The following is a 26,306-nucleotide window of genomic DNA, read 5'->3' as shown; positions in this document are numbered from 1 at the left end:
GGCCAGTTTACCTTTGTACCTTATTTTTTCTTTGCGTATCACCTTTTTAGTTATCCTCTGTTGTTCTTTAGAAGCTTCCCAGTCCTCCGATTTCCCACTCATCTTTTCTATGTTATACTTTTTCCCTTTGATCTTTATATGGTCCTTAACTTCCCTCATCAGCCACAGCCACCCCAGCCTCCACTTAGGATCTCCCTTCCTTTTTGGAATGAACTGATCCTGCATCTTCTGCATTATACCAGAAATACCTGCCATTGTTGTTCCACTGCCATCCCTGCTAGGGTATTGAACCATTAAACTTTGGCCAGCTCCTCCCTCATAGTTCCCCTTATTCAACTGAAATATTGTCACTTCTGATTCTACTCTCTCCTTTTCAAACTGCAGATGAAAGCTTATTGAATTGTGGTCACTACCTCCTAATGGCTCTCTTAAATCCAGTTCGTTGTACAACACCAGGTCCAGAATTGCTTTCTCCCTGTTAGGCTCCAGCACCAGCTGTTCTAACAATCCATCTCGGAGGCACTCCACAAACTCTCTATCTTGGGGTCCAGTACCATCCTGATTCTCCCAGTCTACCTGCATGTTGAAATCCCCCATAACAACTGTAGTAATATCTTTGCAACAGGCTAATTTCAGCTCCTTATTCAACTTACATACTACATCCAGGCTACTGTTTGGGGGCCGGTAGATAACTCCCATTAGGGTCTTTCTACCCTTCGAATTTCTCAGCTCTAAATATACGGACTCTACATCCCCTGATTCTAAGTCCCCCTGCGCAAGGGACTGAATATCATTCCTTACCAACAGGGCCACACCACCCCCTCTGCCAGTCAGTCTCTCCTTATGATAGCACGTATCGCCTTGAATATTCATTTCCCAGGCCCTGTCCACTTGAAGCCATGTCTCAGTTATCCTCACCAACATCGTAACTGCCAATTTTCAAATGAGCCTCAAGCTCAGTACCTTATTTCTAATGCTTCGTGCATTCATATATAATTTAAATTTGTTATTCTCCTCACCCTTCCTATCAATCCCTATTTCATTTGACCTTACGGCATGATCCTTTGTTGAGTTTTCTGCTCCATTGATTCTGTTGTCTTTCTTGACTTCTCTTGTTCTAACTTTCCCTTTAACCTCCTTCTTAAACTTCCAGTTTGTCCCCTCCCCCCTGCTATTTACTTTAAATGCAGCTGTGTTGCAGTGGCAAACCTACCTGCCAGAATGCTGGTCCCCCGCCTACTAAGGTGCAACCCGTCCCTCTTGTATAATTTATCCTTACTGCTAAACATACCCCAGTGATCCAAAAATTCAAATCCTTGCTTTCCTGCACCAGTTCCCCAGCCACACATTCAAGTCCATTATCTCCCTGTTCCTGTCCTCTCCAGCCCGAGGAACTGGAAGCAAACCAGAGATAACTAGCCTGGATGTCCTGCTTTTCAGCCTTCTTCCGAGTTCTCCGAATTCCCGCTGAAGAGTGTCTCTCCTCTTCTTTTCACAGTCAGAGTGGATTGAGTCAGGTTCATACTGAGCTCCATTTCCAGAGAGATATGTTCAAACCAAGAGTCAAACACCACCAAGGAAATAGAAGTATATATTTTTCATCTATATTCTCAATGCATGCTACCCATTTCCAATCAATTTGAATGAATCCTCATCCGAAATATACACTGCATTAAATCTGAACATTGAATGGTACAGCACAGGAATGGGTCCTTTAGTCCACAATGTTGTGCCGAACATGGCGCCGAATGAAATTTAATCCCGCCTGCCTGCCCGTGGTCCATATCCCTCCATTTCTTGCATATTAATTTGTTTTTTTTTAAAAGTCCCTTCAATACCTTTATCATAGCAGAGTCCATCACCACCCTTAGCAATGTGTGCCGCTCCTACCACTTACTACATTTTAAAAAAAAACTACATCTTAGGTCTCCTTTGAACTTTCCCCATCTTACCTTATATGCATCCCTCTTAGTTTTAGACATTTCAAACTCTTGGAAAAAGATTCTGACCATCAGCTTTAACCATGCATCTTATAATTTTATAGACTTCTGGATATAGGTTTGCTCGCTGAGCTGGAAAGTTTGTTTTCAGACATTTTGTTACCATACTAGGTAACATCATCAGTGAACCTCAGGATGAAGCACTGGTGGTATTTGTGTCCTTGGGTTGGTGATGTCATTTTCTGTGGTGATGTCATTTAGTGTTCATTTTCTCTGGGGTGGTAAATGGAATTCAAGTCAATGTGTTTGTTTTTAGATTTCTGTTTGGAATACCATGCTTCTTGGCATTCTTGTGTACGTCTCTGGCCTTTCCTAGGATGGATGTGTCGTCCCAGTCGAAGTGGTGTCCTTCCTCATCTGTATGTAAGGATACTAGTGAGAGTGGGTCATGTCTTTTTGTGGCTAGTTGATGTTCATGTATCTCAGTGGCTAGTTTTCTGCCTGTTTGTCCAATGTAGTGGGCTCATAAATAGAAAGCGGACCAGACCACCAGTGGTTCATCTGGAGGCTCACTAATAACGGTAGCTAGTATAGTGACAAAACATCTGAAAAAGAACATTCCAGCTCAGCGAGCAAAGCTAGATTCAGTACTTCAACTTGAGCTACAAGTAGCTCTTCTCAAAATTTTATAGACTTCTATTAAGTCTGCCCTCAGTCTCTGCTCAGAAGAAAACTATTTGGGATTTTCTAGCTTCTCTTTATAGCTCATACCACTAGACAACATTCTGGCAAACCTCTTCAGCACCCTCTCTAAATCCTCCACGTCCTTCCTGTAATGTGGCAACCACAATTGAAAAATCACGCAACACCAGATTATAGTCCAGCAGGTTCATTTGGAAGTACGAGCTTTCAGAGCGCTGATCCTTCATCAGGTAGCCATGAAACAGGATCATGAGACACAGAATCTATCGTAAAAGATTATAGTGTCATGCAACTGAAATGATATTTTAAAGAAACCAAGATTGCTGTTCAGTGTTTCATCTTTTAGAATGGGTTGCAGGTTTCAGTTCATTAATATAAACATCCCAGAACTACTTTTAAGTCACATTCCTATCATGACTTCAGATTTTATTTAAAAAAGGGTGACATCTAAACTCAATGTATTAAAGGTGTGAGGTTAGAGTCTGTCTGTATCCCAATCTTGAGTCAGACTAGTTCTATTGCCAAAGTAGGAAATTATAAAATATTACATGGATTGGCAGCCTGCAGATTGTGCTCTTTTTGAGCAAAATAGAATGTATCTGCAAATGCAAATTCACCCCAGAGACGTGTGTGTGTGAGTGTGTGTGTGAGTGTGTGTGTGAGTGTGAGTGTGAGAGAGAGAGAAGAATATATGCTTGGTAAAGTGTGCGTATGAGTGTGATAGAGTATAAGCCTGTGAGAGGGTGTGTGCATGGGTGTGAGTGTGGGGGGTGCATGTATGTGTGTATGGGGGAAAGCGTGTGGATGAGAGAGGGTTTGCATGAGTGTAGTTTGTAGTTATATGTGAGGTAGAGAGTGAGCACATTGAAGGAAACATTTCAGCTATCAGTAACTGTGAAGGACAATTAATCTTTTGTCACATACATAGACACAGCAATCAAATAATATGAATTCCAAATGCACAATCTGTGTCAAAGCCTTACACAGCATGATTAATGTGTAGACACGTAACCAAATGTTTCCACCACCCCCCCCCCCCCACACACACACACACACACACACACACCGCACACTGTCTGTCTGTCTGTCTCTCTCTCGTTCTCTGACTTACAATGACACACATTACAATATCTAACAGCCATGCAGTTCCATTGACATTGCAAGTAACACAAAATGTTATGTTCAAAATTATTTTGACCCTCCGATCCTTTGTCAGAGAGGCCTATTGTAAAATCTATCGTAAAAGATTATAGTGTCATGCAACTGAAATGATATTTTAAAGAAACCAAGATTGCTGTTCAGTGTTTCATCTTTTAGAATGAGTTGCAGGTTTCAGTTCATTAATATATACATCCCAGAACTACTTTTAAGTCACATTCCTATCATGACTTCAGATTTTATTTAAAAAAGGGTGACATTTAAACTCAATGTATTAAAGGTGTGAGGTTAGAGTCTGTCTGTATCCCAATCTTGAGTCAGACTAGTTCTATTCCTTTCCTCCTCCCTACTATAGAGCAGCATAAGACTACTGTTAATGGTGCATCATCACTACAGAGCAGGGTAATGTTCTGTCTACATCAGAAAATAGAAGTGAATTAGCCAATTGTCTTTTCCGTACAAGCTCAGTCAGCTCCAATGCAGTTGAATTATTTGTCACTTAGTTGCAAATGGATACAGTTTACACTGATTTTTACTTCACCAGTATTCATAAAAGAACATCACTATGCACTGAAACAAAAGCTGATGGCTTTCTGGAGACCAACATTTTATATCATTACTTCCTATTAGATTCCACACTATACAAGATACAAAAGGTCCATTGTGTTTCCTACCTTGACTCTGAAGAACAGCATAGCATCCTTTCTGTTGCAGTGTGTTACGTTTTCACTTGCACATGATTGCTCCAGGCACTAACAATTTTAAAAAAAACTTAGGCTGTTTCCCATTCACTACAGGAGACATAAACTGAGATATAGAGTGGCAGCACAAGAACAAACTCACTCTCACTCAGCCACTGGATGCTGAAAGGAAAAGAATAAAATTTGGCCTCAATTATTTCCAGATATGAATTGACTCTCAATATCACTTATCACAGCTGAGGATAGACAGTGCCCAGCAGCGCCTGATAAAGTCTACTATACATGCACTCACACACAATGTAAAAATAAAGACTAAAATGCAATACAATTACGCATGATTGAAAAGAGTTTATTTAGAGTCTGTGCTACACTCTGACAAAACCACAACTGAACATAGGTGAATGAGATCCAGTAAATCTCCAATGACCCCACTCCAGACCTTGAGGATTGTTCCTTAAATAAGTTGCCCAGAACTGAACGCAAATGCGATCTGACCAACCAAGGACTATAGTTACTAAAAGTCAGCTGTCTACAGAACTGATGTCAAATTGTCCTTTCCATATAGACACTGACAATGTATGGATGAAGTTCACATTCCCAACAATTACTGCAGAGCTGCTGCATAAGAGAATGTGCCACTACAGGCACAATAGGCTGAATGGTCTGCTTCTGTGCTGTACCATATCAGTGATTCTGATTTTGGTGAGAAAGGAGATGACGTGCTGTTGTGTTGCATATTGGTATAAAAAATATCATTCACATATTGATATAGGAGAAAATGACAAATACAGATTAATATCAACATTCTCAAATCACAGCAGGGACAGACCAGTAAATACACTCACACATTCATATAGGAAACGGACACTTACAGGTCAACATTGACGGTCTCAATTCATAGAGCAGGAACAGACTGGTAAATACATTCACATAGGGGAAACGGACAGGTAGAATTGATAGTTACGTGCACGTAGAAGAAACTGACACGTACACATTGATAACCACATGGTTCTATAAATGATTAGGAGTTGGGGGTTGAGGACATAATCTCTAAATTCGCAGTTGACACTAACCCAGGGAGAGGAGTGAATTGTGAGGATGATGCTGAATGACTTCACAGGGAGATTGACAAGTTGGCCAAATGGGCAGAAATCTGGCAGATGAATTCCAATGCAGACAAATGTAATGAAATGCATTTTGCTAACAGAAACACACGACAACAATGCAGGGTCAATGGTACATCTTTGAGGGGAACACTGGAGCAAAGGGACCTCTGGGTTCACATGTATCATTCTCTGAAGGTGGCCAGGCAAGCTGAAACCTTTGTGAAGAAGGTTTAGAGGATCCTTACGATTATAAATAAAGGCATTGAGTATAAAACGAGGAAGTGATGCTATACCTCTACAAATCATTGGTCAGACCATATTTGTGTTCAGTTCTATTTAAGGAAGGATCTTCGAGCTCTGGAGATTTACTAGAATGATAGCAGGAATGAAGGATTTTACATACAAGGAAGGATTAGTGACACCAGGCTTCTTCTCCTTGGAACAGGGAAGATTCAGAGGGGGAATTTATGGAGGTATTCAAAAATATGAAGAATTTTGACAGTGGAAAGAAGAATATTTTGTTACCATTACTTGGTATGTCAGTAACTAAGGGTCACAATTTCAACACTGTCAGTAAGAAAGCTAGGTGTGAGATGAAGAGAAATGTCTTTACTCAGTTGTTAGGATTTGGATTGTGCAGCCTGGAATAGTGGTGGAAGTGTTTTCCATATGGGGTATGAAAATAAAGCTGGATGTGTATTTTAAGTGATGAAGTTGGACGGCAGTGAAGATAGGGTTGGTGAATGATCCTGTCTTGAATTATTTCCAGCTCACCACAGTTTAAATAAATGATGTGCAGAGTACATTGAATTCATTGTCTAGTCCGCCTCGATCCATTCCCCACGAAATCAATTGGATGCTCAAGTTAGGAAAGGACACCATAAAATCTCAAATCTCTGCCATCAACAGATAGATCATGCTACAGCTGTGTAAATTGACCCACCGAGAGTTCTGGGAGAGACCATATTTCAGATGGCTTCTCAAAACAAGTCCATCTTTCGAACTAATATCTTGCTGAGTGAATTGAGACAAAGCTTAGCCGAGTCGCAGAAACATGACAGTGCAATGCCTTCTCTTCCTTGTCCTCCTTATTTGTGGGAAGATAGATTTGCTGTTGATCGATTTGTGAAGCTTCACAGGCTTTCTTCTGCACTGTCTCACAATGTCCATGGAACGTTGACATAAACATTTCCCTCTTAGTCTTGACCTGGTTCCTCATCCCCTTCTGTATCTGTGTGCCTCAGGGTGACTTATGTGATGCAGGGTGGTTGCTGGTCCGCTTGGTCAACCAGAAAACGGATCAACAAGAAACATAGTAGGAGCAGGACCAAAATTGGTGGCATTTTGGACAGAGAAGAAGGTTTTCGAAGAGGACAATGGAAATTTAATCAACTGGGTCAGTGGGTCAGGAGATGGCAGATGAAGTTTAATTTAGATAAATGCGAGGTGTTGCATTTTGGTAAGGCAAACGAGGACAGGACCTATACTGTTAAAAGTACACGTCTGGGGAGTGTACTATTTAATAATACATGTCTGTTTCCGAACAAACAGACCTAGGGGTACAGGAAGACAGTTCCTTAAATGTGGCATTGTAGCAAGACACTGTGGTGAAGGTGGCGTTTGGCATGCTTCCCTTCACTGGTCAGAGCATTGATGACAGGAGTTGGGGCATCATGTTACAGCTGTACAGGATATTGGTGAGGCCACTTTAAGAATACTGTGTACAGTTCTGGTCAACCTGTGGAGGAAAGGATGTTGTTATGCTAGAAAGATTACAAAGATGTCATCAAAATTGCAGGGTTTATGTTATAAGGGGAAGCTTCATAAGCTGGGAGCTTTTCTCCCCTGTAGCGCTGGAGACTGAGGGGTGACCTTACAGAGGTTATAAAATCACGAGGGGCACAGAAAAAGTAAATGGGAATGGTCTTTTACCCAGGGTAGGGGTGTCCAAAAATAATGAGCATAGGATTAAGGTGAGAAGAGAAAGATTAAAACAGGAAGAGAGACAAATTTGTCATACAGAAGGCAGTGAGTATATGGAATGAGCTGCTAGAGGAAGTGGTAGAGGCAGGTACAATTACAACATTTCAAAGACATTTGGAAAGGTACATGGATAAGAAAAGTTGAGAGAGATATGGGCCAAATGCAGCCAAATAGGACTGGTTGACTTGGGGAAACCTGGTCGGCATGGGCGACTTGGGCTGAAGGGCCTGTTTCGACGCTGTATGACTCAGTGAAAACGGATGAGAATAACAACCTTTGCCTGAAAGACAATCAGGCTATACAGGAGATGTGAATATCTGGGGTCATTATACAGACCAATTTCGCTTGGCAAAGCACATAACTGGAACAAGCCTAAAACTGACCCTGACAAATGTTATTTCTGTGTACTCTGAACAGGATGTGGTCATCTCTGCCAAGGTGGGAAGTGGATGCGATTCTGAAATATCCTTGAACCAATCGACTTGCTCAGCCAGAAGGCAGTGAAGAGTTTGCAAAGGGTTAGGAATCACGTGCAGAGCAGAGTGGGTAAGGAGATCAGATTTCACTCCCTTAAGGACCATCACAGACAGGAACAGGAGAAGACCATTCGGCCCCTCAAGCCTGCTCAGCTATTCAATCACATTGTGGCTGATGCCCCATTCCTCACGCTCACTTTCCTGCACTTAACATGTAACCCTCAATTCCCTGACTGATCAGGAAACTACCTACCCCAACCTTAAACATGTTCGTTGTCCCCACACACAGCTCTCTGTTGCAAGGCGTTCCAACGACACTCAACCCTCTGAGATAAGAAACTCCTCCTCGCCTCAGTCTTCAACTTTTAATGAGATGGTTGTTTGTTCCTGACAACAAAACAGATCTGGAGTTAGGACTCTAATGATGACTGTTCCTGACAACAGTCATCATTAGAGTCTTAACTCCAGATCTGTTTTGTTTAAAATCTAATTCCAAATCCGCGACCTGCCACAGCAAGATTCAAATTCACATCTGCAGGGCACACCCTGGGGAGCTGAAAACATAGGATTTTGCTTCGCATTATTTCAGAAACTGAAAGTGAATCTCATCAAAATTGAGACCTGAATAAATTGCCCCACACCATTGAGCTAAACATTGATGTCCCCAGAATCCATATAGTGTGGAAAGAGACCATTCAGTCTGTCCCAAACCAGTGAAGAGGATCCCATCCAAACCCTGACCCTACCCCTATAACCCTGCGTCAACCATGGCCAATCTCCCGAACCTGCACATCCTAGAATCCTACAGCGTGGAAGCAGGCCTTTCAGTCCATCGGGTCCACAGACTGACCCCCTGATAGCATCCAACACCCTCTCTAATCCCTGTAACCCTGCATTTCCCATGGCTAATCCTCCCAGCCTGCATAACTCTCACACTATGGGCAACTTAGTATAACCAATCCTTCTAAACTCCACATCTTTGGATTGTGGGGGGGAAACTGGAGCACCCAGAGAAAACCCACGCAGCGAAGGGGAGAATGTGCAAACTCCCAATAGACAGTCACCCGAGGCTGGAATTGTTCCTGGCTCCCTGGCGCTGTGAGGCAGCAATGCTAACAACTGAGCCACTGGCCATGCCAGGGTTGGTTAGCTCAGTTGATTCTATAGTTGGCTTACAATATATAGTCACGGTGACAGCATGCGTTCAATTGCTGCTCTGGTTGAGATTGCTGTGAATGATCATTCTCTGTGCCTTAGATGTGGTGACCCTCAGGTTAAACCATAAAACAGTTGTTGCTTCTTCTCTCTTTTTCTCCCCCACAACTCTTTCTCCCTCTCACTAATGAGACAATGTGAACTTACATTAAACCACCTGCTAAAAACATAACTTTGCTGATTAAAAATTAACTGCCCTCTTTTTCACTGCAAAATAACTTGCATGTTTCCTTCCTGCTGCACCATTAGTGTGACCTGTAAATGAGAGAAAAGATATTTTATCAATGGTATGTATAGAACATAGAAAATTATAGCACAGAACAGGCCCTTTGGCCCAAGATGTTGTGCCGAGATTTAAACCTAATGTAAAATATAGTAACTTAACCTATGCACCCCTTAACTCACTGCTATCCATTTGCATGTCCAATAGTCAATTAAATGTCCTTAATGACTCTGCTTCCACCACCACAGCTGACAACGCATTCCACGCATTCACAACTCTCTGCGTAAAGAACCTACCTCTGACGTTTCCTTTATACCTTCCTCTTAATATCTTCAAACTATGACTTCTCATACCAGTCAATCCTGCGAGAAAAGCCTCTGGTTATTGACTCTATCTATTCCTCACATTATTTTGTACACCTCGATCAGGTCTCCTCTCTTCGTCCTTCTCTCCAGAGAGAAAAGTCCAAGCTTATTCAACCTTTCTTCAGAAGGCAAGCAGTTCAGTCCAGGCAGCATCCTGGTAAACCTTCTTTGCACCCTCTCCAAAGTCTCTGCATCTTTCTGATAGTAGGGTGACCAGAACTGGACACAATATTTCAAGTGTGGTCTCACCAGGGACTTGTGGAGCTGCATTAAAACCTTGCGTCTCTTAAACTCGATCCCTCTGTTAATGAAAGCCAAAACACCATATGTTTTCTTGACAACCCTACCCATTGGGTGACAACTTTGAGGGGCCTATGCACTTGCACACCCAGATCCCTCTGTTCCTTCACACTGCCAGGATCCTGTCTTTAATCCTATATTCAGCATTCAAGTTTGACCTTCCAAAATGCATCACTTTGCATTTATCCAGGTTGAACTCTGCCATTTCTCAGCCCAGCTCTGCATTCCTGTCTATGTCACGCTGCAGCCTACAGTAGCCCTCTATACTATCAAAGACACCTCCAACCTTTGTGTCATCTGCAAATTTACTAGCCCACCCCTCAACCTCCTCATCCAAGTCATTTACAAAAACTACAAAGAGCAGAGGCCCAAGAACAGAGCCTGAGGGACTCCACTCAACACTGACCTCCAGGCAGAATACTTTCTATCTATAACCACTCTCTGCCTTCTGTCAGCCAGCCAATTCTGAATCCAGATAGCCAAATCTCCCTGTATCCCATACTTCCTGACTTTATGAATGAGCCTACCATGGGGAACCCTATCAAATGCCTTGCTAAAGTCCACGTACACCACATCCACTGCTCGACCGTCGTCGACATGTCTTGACACCTCCTCAAAGAACTCAATAAGATTTGTGAGGCATGACCTGTCCCTCACAAAGCCATGCTGACTGCCTTTAATCACACTATGCTTTGCCAAATAGTCATACATCCTATCCCTCAGAATTCTTTCCACAACTTTGCTGACCACAGATGTAAGACTGACTGGTCTGTAATTGTTAGCAATTTCCCTATTACCCTTCTTGAAAAGAGGAACAACAGTCGCCTCCTTCCAATCCTCCGGTATGACTCCCATGGAGAGCGAGGAGGCAAATATCCTCGCCAGCAGCTTAGCACCCCCATTTCTCACTTTCCAGAGCAGCCTAGGGTAAATCTGGTCTGGCCCTGGGGGCTTATCAATCTTAATGTTTTCCAAAATTTCTAGCATATCAACTTCATCAATCTTAATTGGGTCAAGATGTATCCCCGCTCCTCTAAGTTTTCATTTACAACAAGTTCCCTTTCCTTGATGAAAACCAAAGCAAAAAACTAATTTAGGGCTTCCCCTAACTGCTCAGACTCCATGCACAAGTTCTCTCCACTATCCCTGATCGGCCCTACCTTCTCCCTGATCATTCTCTTATTCATAATGTATGAGTAAAATGCCTTTGGGTTCTCCCTAATCCTTCTTGCCAAACCTTTTTCGTGCCCCCTCCTGGCTCTCCTCAGTCCATTTCTGAGCTCCTTTCTAGCAAGCCTGTAATCCTCTAAAGGTGTGCTAGATCCTTGCTTCCTCCACCTTATTTAAGATGTCTTCTTCCTTTTGATAAGAAGTTCCTCTGTTCTCATCATCCAAGGTTCCTTAATCTACCCCTTCTTACTTGTCTCAGAGGAACAAATTTGTGCATCACTCACAACAACTGCTCTTTAAATAGTATCCACATGTCTGCTGTGCCCTTTCTGTGGAACAATTGCTCCCAGTCTGTACTTCCCAACTCCTGTCTGATAGCATCATAATTTCCTTTTCCCCAAGGTAACTATTCCTTTCACTCTCCAAGGCTATGCTAAATATGAGGCAGTTGTGATCACTTTCACCAAAGTGCTCTTCCAACGCGAGATCTGACACCTGTCCTGGCTCGTTGCCGAGCACCAAATCCAAAATGGTCTCTCCCCTCGTATGTCTGTCTACATACTGAGTAATGAAACCCTCCTGAACACAACTGACAAAAACGGCTACATCCAAACCATCTGCACTTAGGAGGTTCCAGTCGATATTGGGAAAGTTTAAAATCACCCATAACAACAACCCTGCTACTTTTGCATTTTTCCAAAATCTGCCTGCCTATGAGATCTTCAATCTCTCTACTGCTATTAAGTGGTCTGTAGAAAGTCCCCAATGCGGTGGCTGTTCCCTTGCTATTCCTAACTTCCACCCATACTGACTCAGCAGGCAAACCTTCTGCAACAACCTTTGTTTCGTTAGCTGTGATGCACACTCTGATTAGCAATGCTACACCCCCTCCTCTTTTTCCACCCTCCCTGGTCTTTTTAAACGTTCTAAACCCTGGAACATCAAGCAACCATTCCTGCCCCTTTGAAACTGACATCCCCGTTACGGCCACAACATCATAGTCCCCAATACTGATCCATGCTCTAAGTCCATAACTCTTATTTCAGATACTCCTTGCATTAAAGACACATTTTAACCGATCCCTTTGTTTCATCGCGTAAGAAACCTTCCCGATAGATTGAATATATCCTGTCACTGTCCCGTCTGCAACTGACCCCCTCTCAGACATGTGGCTCTGATTCCCACCCCATGCCAAACTAGTTTAAACCCTCCCGAATCACACGAGCAAATCTCCCACCCAGGACATTTCTGCCCCTCCAGTTCAGGTGCAACCCGTCCTTCATGTACAGGTTCCACCTTCTACCCAGAAGGTATCCCAATGGTCTAGGTACCTGAAGCCCTCCCTCCTGCACCAGCCTCACAGCCACGTCTCAAGCTGCATTCGCTGACTGTTCCTCATCTCACTATCTTGTGGAATGTAAATGAATTGTGAGAGGATGCACAGGGACATTTACCAGCATATTGCTTTGGGGGCAGGACAGTTTCAATGATTGAGAGAGGTTGGACAGACTGGGGTTGTTGTCTTTACAGCAGAATGGATTGAAAGAGAGGGATGGATAAAATGATGAGGGGTGAAGATAGGGGAGGCAAGAAGAAACTTTCCCCCCTTGATGGAGGTGGGAGAGGGGTATAGGTTGAAGGTAAGGGCCATTTCGAGGAGATGTGAGGAAAATCTTGTACACACAGAGGGTGGTGGGGAATCTGGCAATCATTGCCTGTAAGGGTGGGAGAGGCAGAAACCGTCATCAGGTGGATTTAGATATGCACTCGTGATGCCAAGGCTATGGGGCCAAGTACTGAGAAAAAGGGATTAGAGAATAGTGAGGTGGTTGTTTCTGACCAGCACAGACTTGATCGGCCTTTTTTCTGGGCTGCAGACCTCTCAGAAACAATGACTTTGGGATGTGTATTCTACATCCAAGATACCATCCAACGTGATTTTGTACATTTCATGTTCAGAGATGAGGGGTTTGTCTTTAAAAGAGAAATTGAACAGTTAAGGCCAATATGTTCTGGAGTTTACAGGAATGAGGGGAGTTCCAAATAAGGGACATAGGGTGGTAAAGGGGGTGGGATTGACAAAGATTAGATTAGATTACTTACAGTGGGGAAACAGGCCCTTCGGCCCAACAAGTCCACACCCACCCGCCGAGGCGCAACCCACCCATACCCCTACATTTACCCCGTACCTAACACTACGGGCAATTTAGCATGGCCAATTCGCCTGACCCGCACATCTTTGGACTGTGGGAGGAAACCGGAGCACCTAGAGGAAACCCACGCAGACAAGGGGAGAACGTGCAAACTCCACACAGTCAGTCGCCTGAGTCGGGAATTGAACCTGGGTTGCAGGTGCTGTGAGGCAGCAGTGCTAACTACTGTGCCACCGTACCGCCCACAGACAGAAAGGAGACAGAAAGGATGTTTCCTCATGTGTGACAATTTAAGACGAGAGAGTCATCGTTTCACGAGAAGGGGATGGAACAGATTGAAAAGTGAGATGTTGAGAAATGGCTTCTCTCTAAGGGAGAGGGGATGGGAATCTCTGGGAATTCTTGTGTGTGTGTGTGTGTGTGTGTGTGTGTGTGTGTGTGCGCGCGCGCGCGTATATATTTTATATATATATATATATGGAGGGCGGGGGGGCATGTCGGGACACTGAATAAATTGAACGAAGGGACAGACAGATTGTCAATCAGTGAAGGGTTAAAGGAAGTGTGAGCAGGAAATTGGAGTTGAGACTGGGATAAGATCAGTCCCAGCCATAAAGAACGAGAGAACCAGGCTCCCAAGGGCTCCTAGCCCATATGTTCTATTGGTCGTCCAGCTGCCTGCACACTTTTTAGTGTGAGTGCCTCGTAGCACATGCTCAGAAATCTCAGAATCTGAGGGCCTAAACTGTGTGATGCATCACAGGCCATTAGTCACTAAGTAGCCAAAACCATATGATAGAGCAGCCATTCGGCCCATCAAGTCTGACCTGCCATTCTATCATGGCTGATATGTTTGTTAACACCATTCTCCTGCCTTCTCTCTGTAACAGTTGATCCTCCTACTGATCAAGAACCTACCTATCTCTGTCTTAAAGACATAATGACAGCCGTCTGCAGTAATGAGTTCCACAGATTCCCCATTGTCTGGCTGAAGAAATTCTTCCTCATCTCCGTTCTAAAGGGAGTTCCCTTCACTCTGAGGCTGTGCCTTCGTGTCTTAGTCTCTCCTACTTGTGGAAACATCTTCTCCATGTCCACTCTATCCGGGCCTCTCAGTATTCTCCAAGTTTCAACCAGGTTCTCTCTCACCCTTCTAAACTCCATCGAGTCCAGACTCAGAGACCTCAACATCTCCTCATATGATAAGTTCTTCATCCCTGGGATCTTTCTTGTAAACCCCCTCTGGACCCCCTCCAAGTTCAGCACATTCTTCCTTAGATAGGGGGCCCAAAACTACTCACAATGTTCCAAATGTGGTCTGACCAGAGCCTTATACAGCCTCAGCAGTACAGTCCTGCTCTTGTATTCTACACCTCTCGAAATGAATGCTAACATTACATTTGCCTTCTTAACTGCGAATTGAACCTGCCTGTTAACCTGAAGCGAATCCTGAACTCGGACTATCAAGACCCTTTGTGCTTCAGATTTCCGAAACCTTTCCCCATTTAGAAAACAGTCTTTGGCTCTGCTCTCCCTACTAAAGTACGTAACTTCCCACTTTCCCACATTGTATTCCATCAGCCATTTCATTGCCCACTCCCCACTTCCTCAACACTGCCTGTCCTTCCACCTATCTTTGTGTCATCAATGAAACACTCAGGGCAATGAAATAGCAATGCTCCTCATGTGAATGATGCTAGACCCAGAGCGAATGGCTCATTGTTCCAAAGACGAAGGCCAGAAGGGGCCACTCTCAGACAGTAAGCTCTTGTACTGGTCTATTTACCCTATCCATGCCCTTCATGATTTTATAAACCTCTGTAAGATCTCCCTCAGCCTCTGACGCTCCAGAGAAAATAGCCCAACCCAATCAACCTCTCCCTGCAGCTCAAATCTCCAACCCTGGCAATATCCTTGAAAAATCTTTTCTGAATCCTTTCAAGTTTACAACATCTTTGCAATAGGAAAGAGATCAGAATTATTCGCAATATTCCAAAAGTGGTCTGTACAACCGCAACATGACCTCCCAGCTCTTGTACTCAATATTCTGACCAATAAATGAAAGCATACCAAATGCCTTCTTCACTATCCTATCTACCTGCGACTCCACTTTCAAGCAACTATGAACCTGTACTCCAAGGTCTCTTTGTTCAGCAACACTCCCTAGGACCTTACCATTAAGTGTACAAGTCCTGCTAAGATTTGCTTTCCCAAAATGCAACACCTCACATTTATCTTTCTCAGCCCATTGGTCCATCTGATTAAGACCCCATTGTAATCAAAGGTAACCTTCTTCGCTGTCCACCTTCATTTCCATTATATAAATGAAGAAAAGTCATGGACCTAGCACTGATCCTTGTGGCACTCCAATAGTCACCAGCCTCCAGTCTGAAAAACAACCCTCCACCACCACCCTATGTCTTCCATCTTTGAGCCCAGTCTGTATCCAAATGGCTAGTTCTCCCTGCATTCCATTGCTAATCAGTCTCCCATGGAGAACCTTGTTGAATGCCTAACTGAAGTCCATATAGATAACATTTACCACTCTGCCCCTCATCAATCTTCTTTGTTACTTCTTCAAAAAACTCAATCAAGTTTGTGAGACATGATTTCCCACGCACAAAGCCATGTTGACTATCCCTAATCAGTCCTTGCCTTTCCAAATATACAACCTGTCCCTCAGGATTCCCTCCAACAACTTGCCCACCATCGATGTCAGGCTCTCTGGTCTATTATTATCTCGCTTGTCCTTTCTTAAAGTGGCACCACCTTAGCCAACCTCCAGTCTTCCGGCACCTTATCTGTGACTATCAATGATCAAATATTCCAGCAAGAAGCCCAGCAATCACTTCTCTAGCTTCCCACAGAGTTCTCGGGTACACCTGATCAGGTCCTGGGGATTTATTCACTTTTATGCATTTCAAGACATCCAGCACCTGTATTATGGACATTTTTCAAGATGTCATGATCTGTTTCCCTACATTCAATACCGTCCATGTCCTTTTCCATTGTAAATACTGATGCAAAATCCTCGTTTAATATCTCCCCCATCTCCTGCGGCTCCACACAAAGGTCACCTTGCTGATCTTTGAGGGGCCCTATTCTCTCCCGAGTTACCCTTTTGAGCTTAACGTATTTTTAAAAACCCTTAACTCTATTTGCCAAAGCTATCTCATGTCCCCTTTTTGCCCTCCTGATTTCTCTATTAAGTATATTCCTACTGCTTTTATACTCCCCAAAGTATTCACTCAATCTATCTTGTCTATACCTGACATATGCTTTCTTCTTTTTCTTAAGCGAAATCTTAATTTCTTTAGTCATCCAGCATTCCCTGCATCTACCAGCCTTTCCTTTCACCCTAACAAGAATATAGTTTCTATGGACTCTCGTTATCTCATTTCTGAAGACTTTCCATTTTCCAGCCATCCCTTTACCTGCGAACATCAGCGCCCAGTCACTCTTGCCTAATACTGTCAGAATTGGTCTTTCTCACTAGCGATGTTTAAAAGTGGCTAGGTTTTAGAGGGTTAGGATAACTAGAGAAAATCTCCACTTTCACTGAACCAAAAATGTTAGGAAAGTATATGTGTATATAATATATATATACTGTATCTTTTACCAACGTTTCTTGTTTTTGAGATGGTGAAAACTGAGTACACCAAACTATTTTGGAGTCATCTATAATCAAGAAACAATAATGTCAAGTGAACCGAAAGGTTAGAGATCAGAATGTAAAACCAACAGCAAACAATGCCTCAAACTGATAATTAAGGTCACAGCCCCAACCCAGCAGGAGTATAAACCAAAGCTCTTGGTGATATATCGACCGTTTCAAAACAGTTCACAAACCAGGTGACTCAATAACATCAAATGTGTATTTTGCATCAACATTCACTACAAAGTTTGTGCCTACCCTCCCAGAATAGGCTCACATCAGAAGGTAGAGACCCTGGGGTCACTTACAATTTTTTTTGTTACTATTATTCGCTCATGGTACATGGGCATCACCCGCTGGACCCAGCACTTATTGCCAAACTCATCCCTAGTTGTCCCCTTGAGAAGGTAGGCACGAGCTGCTTTCTTGAACTGCTGCAGTCTATGTTCTGTAGATAGACACACATTGCCCTCAAGGAGGGAATTCCAGGATTTTGACACAATGACACTGAAGGAACACTGTTATATTTCTGTTGTACTTGTCCTTCTAGATGGAAGTGGTTGTGAGTTTTGAAGGTGCTGCCTGAGGATCTTTGGTGTATTTCTGCAGTACGTTTTGTAGAGGGGTACACACTGCTGCTACTGAGCATGGGTAGTAGAGGGAGTGGATGCTTGTGCATGTGGTTCCATTCAAGCGGGGCTGCTTTGTCCCTTGATGATGTCTAGCTTCTCGAGGGTTGTTGGAGCTGCAACCATTCAGGCAAGGGGGAGCATTCCATCACACTCCTGACTGGAGACTGAGATAGTTGGAATGGCTCAATCAGGGAAGATTCTAATCAGATATATCCCTCAAAGGAATAAAGGAATGAAATCACGACGAATCAATATTGTTCTGTCTTCCTCAGATGGACCCCAGGATCTACCCTACAAATTCCAAATTGAGTCATTCCCATCGCACACAGCCTCCCTCAGATATACAGAAAGTCTTTGATTTTCTGCCATTTAATAATAATTCTCAGAGTACACCCCCTTGTTCGAGAATCTCAAGGTTTGTAAACAAAATGAATAGTTGCCATCGTGTGCCCATGTTCTTTACTGGACAGTACACTCCTCCAGCAAAAATAAAGGATCAAAATAAAAGTTGAAAGTTGTCTTGAAAGCAGTCAGTCCCCAGGTGGCAAATAATATCTGTCCCTGCTGAGTTTCTCCAACAATTTCTGTGTTTTATTTTATTTTATTTCTATCATTCATTGCCTGAAGAAAGCTAATGGAATGCTGGTCATTATATTGAAAAATCTGGTGTACAAGGATGCAGAAGGGCTGCTGCAGTAATACAAAACTCTGGTTAGACCCCACTTGGAGCAGATCTGGGCACCACACCTGAGGAAGGATAGATTGGCCTGGGAGGGAGCACAACAAGAGTTTACAAGAATGTTACCTGGGCTTCAGGAGTTAAGTTATGAGGAGAGATTACACAAATTAAGCCTGTACTGTCCAGAATTTACAGGGTTCATGGATGATCTGATTAAAGATATTAACAGGAAAAGACAGGGTATGGAAACTGGAAGTGTTTCCACTAGATGGGGATCCTTGAACTAGGGAGGGCATAGCTGGAGAATTAGGACCAGACTGTTCAGGAGGGATGTTAGGAAGTACTACTGTGCACAAAGGCTGGGAGAGGTTTGGAACTCTCTTCCACAAACAGCAGGCATTGCTGGATCAGTTGTTCGTTTTAAATCTGAGAGATAATGTTTTTGTTCAGCAAAGTTATTAAGGAGATAGGATCAAAGGCAGGTCTATGGAGTCAGGTCACACATCAGCCATTGAATGGCGGAGCATGCTGAATGGGTTGAATGGTCTCCTCCTGCTCCTTTACATGAATATTCCACATTAATATATCCTGGAACTTCTTGCAGTTACCAATTGGCATTTTCACACACTGGAGCAATTAGTGATTTCAAATAGAAACTGAAGTCCAATTATTTTATTTTCACACATTCCAGATTCCTACCATCCTCTGGGTGAAACAATCCTCAAATCCATCTCTAAACCTCCTACCCTTCAGTTTAAAAACTATGAAGGCAAATGTTTTAAACACCTTCTCAAACACACTGTCTACATGTGACACAATCTTCAAAGAATTATGCACCAGAAACCCTCGGGCTCCACAACACTACCAATCTTACACTCTGCTAACAAGTCCCCCTCACCCCTCAACCTTCTCACCCAACAACCCAAACTTCCAGGAAGAGATTTGTTTTTGTGGATCTTTCCAATCAGACGAATACCAGCATGAACACTGACCAATACGTGATGGTGTATGATCAGCAGCTCACAGATTCATACTCACCGTTCAATCGACTTAACCCGATCTCTGCGTGGTCGAAATTTCTTGCAGGTCTGTCCTCACTCAGGCCCTCAGCTCGATTTCCCATCGCCTCCCCTGGAATGAAATATTTCCAGATCATTACCCAACAGAGTTGCAATCTGGATCGCAACAACAATTTGCTGCTGTGCGTGTACGAAAACTCCTGGCAACAAGGTCACTGAGCCAAGGTCCAACAGAATGACCTCCTGGAATTTTCCAGGATTTGGCTGAGAACTTCTACATTCATAGAATCATAAAGTTTTAATGTACGGAAGGAGGCCATGTGTGTCTGTACCAGCTTCTGATTGAGCTACCCAGGTAGTCCCACTCTCCAGCCCTATCTCTGTAGCCCTCTAACATCATCCCTTCCAAATTTATATCCAGCTCCCTTTTCAAACCTCCTATAAAATCTGCCTCCACCACTCCCCAAAGCAGCACATTCAAATCTCAGCAATCCAAATAAATTTCTCTTCATCTCACACTCTCACTGACAATCTTGAAATTCTACCAGCCAGTTACTAATAGACCAATGAGTGGGAAACAAGAACTTACTTTCCCGTCAGAATTGTTCAAACTTTCAACACCTCAGTAAGGTCACCACTTCATCTTCTCTGCTCGAAGCACAATAAGCCTAGTCTCCTGAACTCTTCCCTGCATCTAAAATCCTTCATCATTGGTTTCATTCCCGTAAATCTCCTTCACACTGTCTCCAGGGTTTGAACATCCTTCCTTTAGTAAGGTGTCCAGCACAGAACAAAACCAGCCTGGGTAATAGAGAGTCAACTCCCTTTGTCAAATGTATTTCTAAATTCAGCTTCTGTTGCCTGTGAAGGGAAGGTGTTACACACATACAAAGAAATATTCAACAGATCAAAAGGTACATCTCAAACATGATCTAATGTTCTTCATTTAATACTTGTGCTGTCACCAGAATTAATTTCTTTTCTGCCCTCTGCTTTGTGTTAGGTTAGCTCAGTTGGCTGGATGGCTGGTTTGAAATATGGAGTAACATCGACAGCGAGGGTTTGAATCTCTCACTGACTGAGGTTACCATGAAGGACTGTCCTTCTCCATCTCTCCCCTTGTGTGAGGCATGGTAACCCTCAGGTTAAACCACCACCTACCAGTTATCACTCTCTCCCTCTCTCTCTCTCTGTGACACTGAGGTCCACCAGTGTCTTTTATAGCTTCAACATCACCTTCATGTTCTCAGACTCTATGCCCTTATTCATAAAACGAAGAACGCTGTGTATGTTATTAACTGCTCTCTCCCGTTATGCTGCCTTTACTGACCTGTGGACATATATCCCCAGCTCCCTCTGCTCCAAACCTGCTCTAGTTTGTTTACCCCCCTAAATGTATTATCTTTCCATTTCTTTCAACCAATGCCCTTAACCAGATTTGTGTGGAATCATGTTTGTCTTTATTTTCGAATGTTCACGAATTAAAACCTATTTTGTTAAATCAAACTTCATTTTCTCCCTCCTAGCAGTTTTGCTATTAACTAACAATATAACTCCACAAGAATATCCAGGCTGGCATCAGGTCGAGTTCACCTGGCCCCTCAGGAACCTGCTCTGCTATTCCATACGATTGCAGCTGATCCCACCTCAGCCTCAACTCCACTTTCCTGCAAACACACCCTTTGACCCATCACTGACTAATAATCTGTCTGACACCTTCTTCCAAGTTATGCAGTGGGGGGGGGGGGGGGGGGGGGGTGATGTTCCTATAGATATACAACCCCCTCCTCATTTGAGAGAATTCATTGCTCCTTACCTCTGTTTTCAGTCTGCCTAGCCCCTTATCATGAAATGATAACCTTTTATTCTAGATTCTCCCACATGAGCAAACATCCTCTCTCCAACTCCTTTGTCAATACCCCCTTTAGCATCTTGTAACTTTCAGTTAGATCTCCTCTCTTCCAAACTCCAGAGAAACTGCTCAATCTCTCATCTAAGACAAACCCTTCATCTCTGGAAATGATTGAGTGAATCTCCTCTGAACTACCTCCAGTATAAACTGCATCTGTTCTCAAGTAAAAAGATCAAAATTGTACCAGTCTTTTCTCATAAGACTAAACTTTCATCTGGGCAATCAATTCAGTGATCTCCTTTGAACTCTCTCCAATTCAACTACATCCCTCCTCAAGTAAAGGGACCAAAACTATCTGCAGTACTCTGGATGTGGAAACCCCAATCCCTTGTACAGTTGCAGTAACAATGACCCACTTCCATATTCCATTCCTTTCGCAATAAATGTCTTCCTTGTGACCTGCTGTAGCCTTTGCACTGACATTTTGAACTTTCTCTCCCATTCCGATGATAAGTTGCCTTTTTAAATTCTTCCAACTGCAATGGATAACCTCACCGCTAATGGGACTGACCAAAGCTCAGTTCACTGTCTAACGGAAATTGAGAGTGTGCCCTCGATTTGAACTGTTGTGCTTTAGATTTGCAAACGAGTCAGACACAACAGTTCATTTGCTCCAATTTGTCTAACTGATGTTAAATTGCTGGGATTGCACCCCAGAGTGATTTTCAGACCATTTGGACAGTGTTTGAATGTTGTTCAAAGTTGCTAACCACTTCACTAATTTACCTGTGCTGTCGGGAACATGCCGGAAGAAACAGCTGGAGAAAATAAGAGAGAAAGAACATAGGAACGTTTTAGTGTAAATATTCAGCTTCTCCTGCTAGTAAATGAATCTGGATTCATTTACTGATGTGTAAGCAACAGTTATTCCAATTTTAATCTTTAATTTATATCTGTGCTGACCATTCCTCTGAACACAGTACATTTCTTTGTATGTCTCCCCAAGTAATTTCGTCTGCCACTTGTCCAGCTAGCCCACATCCTCAAAGCACGTTCCCAAATAGTGCTTCATTTCTTTTTTAATTCACTGTGGGTTGCGAAAGTCACTGGCTGGGCTGAGAATTTATTATCCATCCCTAGTTGGCCCCTTGAGAAGGAGGTAATGAGCTATCTTCTTGAACCACTGCAGTCCCTGTGCTGTAGATAGACCCACAATACCATTAGAGAGGGAACTACAGGATTTTGACCAAGCGACACTAAATGAATGCTGATATATTTCGAAGTTGGGATGGTGAGTGGCTCAAAGGGAAACTTGCAGGTGGTATTCTCATGTATCTGCTGTGCTTGTCCTTCTAGATGGACGTGGTTGTGGGTTTGGAAGGTGCTGCCTGAGGATCTTTGGTGAATTTCTGAAGGTCATCTCGTAGCAGCTACTGAGCGCGGGTGGTAGACAGAATGGATGTGGTGTCCCTGGATGGTGTTCGGCTTCTCAGGTGTGGTCTACAAGGTGCACTGCAGAAGTGACTGAATGAGTGTGTGTTTGCGCACGTGAAAGTATGTTAAGTGTCAATGAGAATGTGTGTGTGTGTCTCTCACAGAGATGCAAATGTGTTGCTGGTCAAAGCACAGCAGGTTAGGCAGCATCTCAGGAATAGAGAATTCGACGTTTCGAGCATAAGCCCTTCATCAGGAATAAGAGAGAGAGAGCCAAGCCGGCTGAGATAAAAGGTAGGGAGGAGGGACTAGGGGGAGGGGCGATGGAGGTGGGATAGGTGGAAGGAGGTCAAGGTGAGGGTGATAGGCCGGAGTGGGGTGGGGGCGGAGAGGTCAGGAAGAGGATTGCAGGTTAGGAGGGCGGTGCTGAGTTGAGGGAACCGACTGAGACAAGGTGGGGGGAGGGGAAATGAGGAAGCTGGAGAAATCTGAATTCATACCTTGTGGTTGGAGGGTTCCCAGGCGGAAGATGAGGCGCTCCTCCTCCAGCCGTCGTGTAGTTGTGTTCTGCCGGTGGAGGAGTCCAAGGACCTGCATGTCCTCGGTGGAGTGGGAGGGGGAGTTAAAGTGTTGAGCCACGGGGTGATTGGGTTGGTTGGTTCGGGCGGCCCAGAGGTGTTCTCTGAAGCGTTCCGCAAGTAAGCGGCCTGTCTCACCAATATAGAGGAGGCCACATCGGGTGCAGCGGATGCAATAGATGATGTGTGTGGAGGTACAGGTGAACTTGTGGCGGATATGGAAGGATCCCTTGGGGCCTTGGAGGGAAGTGAGTGTGGAGGTGTGGGCGCAAGTTTTACATTTCCTGCGGTTGCAGGGGAAGGTGCCGGGGGTGGAGGTTGGGTTGGTGGGGGGTGTGGATCTGACAAGGGAGTCACGAAGGGAGTGGTCCTTGCGGAACGCTGATAGGGGAGGGGAGGGAAATATATCCTTGGTGGTGGGGTCCGTTTGGAGGTGGCGGAAATGGCGGCGGATAATACGTTGTATGCGCAGGTTGGTGGGGTGGTAGGTGAGAACCAGTGGGGTTCTGTCTTGGTGGCGGTTGGAGGAGCGGGGCTCAAGGGCGGAGGAGCGGGAAGTGGAGGAGATGCGGTGGAGGGCATCGTCGATCACGTCTGGGGGGAATCTGCGGTCCTTGAAGAAGGAGGCCATCTGGGTTGTGCGGTGTTGGAATTGGTCCTCCTGGGAGCAGATGCGGCGGAGACGAAGGAATTGGGAATATGGGATGGCGTTTTTACAGGGGGCAGGGTGGGAGGAGGTGTAGTCCAGGTAGCTGTGGGAGTCAGTCGGTTTATAATAGATGTCTGTGTTGAGTCGGTCGCCCGAGATAGAAATGGAAAGGTCTAGGAAGGGGAGGGAGGAGTCTGAGACAGTCCAGGTGAATTTCAGGTCGGGATGGAAGGTGTTAGTAAAGTTGATGAACTGTTCAACCTCCTCGTGGGAGCACGAGGCAGCGCCGATACAGTCATCGATGTAGCGGAGGAAAAGGTGGGGGGTGGTGCCAGTGTAGTTGCGGAAGATGGACTGTTCCACATATCCTACGAAGAGGCAGGCATAGCTGGGGCCCATGCGGGTGCCCATGGCAACTCCTTTAGTTTGGAGGAAGTGGGAGGATTGAAAAGAGAAGTTATTCAGGGTGAGGACCAGTTCAGTCAGTCGAAGGAGGGTGTCAGTGGAAGGGTACTGGTTAGTGTGGCGGGAAAGGAAGAAGCGGAGGGCTTTGAGTCCTTCGTGATGGGGGATGGAGGTGTACAGGGACTGGATGTCCATAGTGAAAATAAGGCGTTGGGGACCGGGGAAGCGAAAATCCTGGAGGAGGTGGAGGGCGTGGGTGGTGTCCCGAACGTAGGTGGGGAGTTCTTGGACTAAAGGGGACAGGACCGTGTCGAGGTATTGGGAGATGAGTTCGGTGGGGCAGGAGCAGGCTGAGACAATGGGTCGGCCGGGGCAGGCAGGTTTGTGGATTTTGGGCAGGAGGTAGAAACGGGCGGTGCGGGGTTGTGGGACTATGAGGTTGGAGGCGGTGGATGGGAGATCCCCTGAGGTGATGAGGTCCTGGATGGTCTGGGAGATGATGGTTTGGTGGTGGGAGGTGGGGTCGTGGTCAAGGGGGCGATAAGAGGAGGCGTCCGCGAGCTGGCGTTTGGCTTCAGCGGTGTACAGGTCAGTGCGCCAAACTACCACCGCGCCTCCCTTGTCTGCGGGTTTGATGGTGAGGTTGGGATTGGAGCGGAGGGAGTGGAGGGCTGCACGTTCTGAGGGTGAGAGGTTGGAGTGGGTGAGAGGGGTGGACAGGTTGAGTCGGTTGATGTCACGGCGGCAGTTGGCTATAAAGAGGTCGAGGGCGGGTAGGAGGCCTGCACGGGGTGTCCAGGTGGATGGGGTGTGTTGGAGGCGGGAGAAGGGGTCGTCAGAGGGTGGGCGGGAGTCTTGGTTGTGAAAGTAGGCACGGAGGCGAAGGCGGCGGAAGAATTGTTCAATATCTCGCCGCGTGTTGAACTCATTAATCCGAGGGCGTAGGGGAACGAAGGTGAGGCCCCTGCTGAGGACTGATCTTTCATCCACCTGGACTGTCTCAGACTCCTCCCTCCCCTTCCTAGACCTTTCCATTTCTATCTCGGGCGACCGACTCAACACAGACATCTATTATAAACCGACTGACTCCCACAGCTACCTGGACTACACCTCCTCCCACCCTGCCCCCTGTAAAAACGCCATCCCATATTCCCAATTCCTTCGTCTCCGCCGCATCTGCTCCCAGGAGGACCAATTCCAACACCGCACAACCCAGATGGCCTCCTTCTTCAAGGACCGCAGATTCCCCCCAGACGTGATCGACGATGCCCTCCACCGCATCTCCTCCACTTCCCGCTCCTCCGCCCTTGAGCCCCGCTCCTCCAACCGCCACCAAGACAGAACCCCACTGGTTCTCACCTACCACCCCACCAACCTGCGCATACAACGTATTATCCGCCGCCATTTCCGCCACCTCCAAACGGACCCCACCACCAAGGATATATTTCCCTCCCCTCCCCTATCAGCGTTCCGCAAGGACCACTCCCTTCGTGACTCCCTTGTCAGATCCACACCCCCCACCAACCCAACCTCCACCCCCGGCACCTTCCCCTGCAACCGCAGGAAATGTAAAACTTGCGCCCACACCTCCACACTCACTTCCCTCCAAGGCCCCAAGGGATCCTTCCATATCCGCCACAAGTTCACCTGTACCTCCACACACATCATCTATTGCATCCGCTGCACTCGATGTGGCCTCCTCTATATTGGTGAGACAGGCCGCTTACTTGCGGAACGCTTCAGAGAACACCTCTGGGCCGCCCGAACCAACCAACCCAATCACCCCGTGGCTCAACACTTTAACTCCCCCTCCCACTCCACCGAGGACATGCAGGTCCTTGGACTCCTCCACCGGCAGAACACAACTACACGACGGCTGGAGGAGGAGCGCCTCATCTTCCGCCTGGGAAC

The 26,306-nt window shown here is 45.1% G+C and overlaps 1 protein-coding gene and 1 long non-coding RNA gene across 2 annotated transcripts in view; one reads left to right on the top strand and one right to left on the bottom strand.

Annotated features, from left to right (window-relative positions):
* LOC132837101 (histone H4-like) overlaps nt 1-26,306 on the bottom strand; it is a 468,073-nt gene that overhangs the window by 13,927 nt on the left and 427,840 nt on the right. The gene's annotated exons all lie outside the window — the stretch shown is intronic.
* The window catches only part of LOC132837252 (uncharacterized), a 38,412-nt gene that overhangs the window by 9,956 nt on the left and 2,150 nt on the right, over nt 1-26,306 (top strand). The window contains exon 4 of the long non-coding RNA XR_009647469.1: nt 8,008-8,136. This is a non-coding gene — a long non-coding RNA (uncharacterized LOC132837252). The remainder of the gene's footprint in view (nt 1-8,007; nt 8,137-26,306) is intronic.

This window comes from Hemiscyllium ocellatum, chromosome 49 (assembly GCF_020745735.1).
Source record: "Hemiscyllium ocellatum isolate sHemOce1 chromosome 49, sHemOce1.pat.X.cur, whole genome shotgun sequence".
In the NCBI taxonomy this organism is placed as follows: Eukaryota; Metazoa; Chordata; class Chondrichthyes; order Orectolobiformes; family Hemiscylliidae; genus Hemiscyllium; species Hemiscyllium ocellatum.
This window is presented reverse-complemented; position numbering and strand designations above follow the sequence as displayed.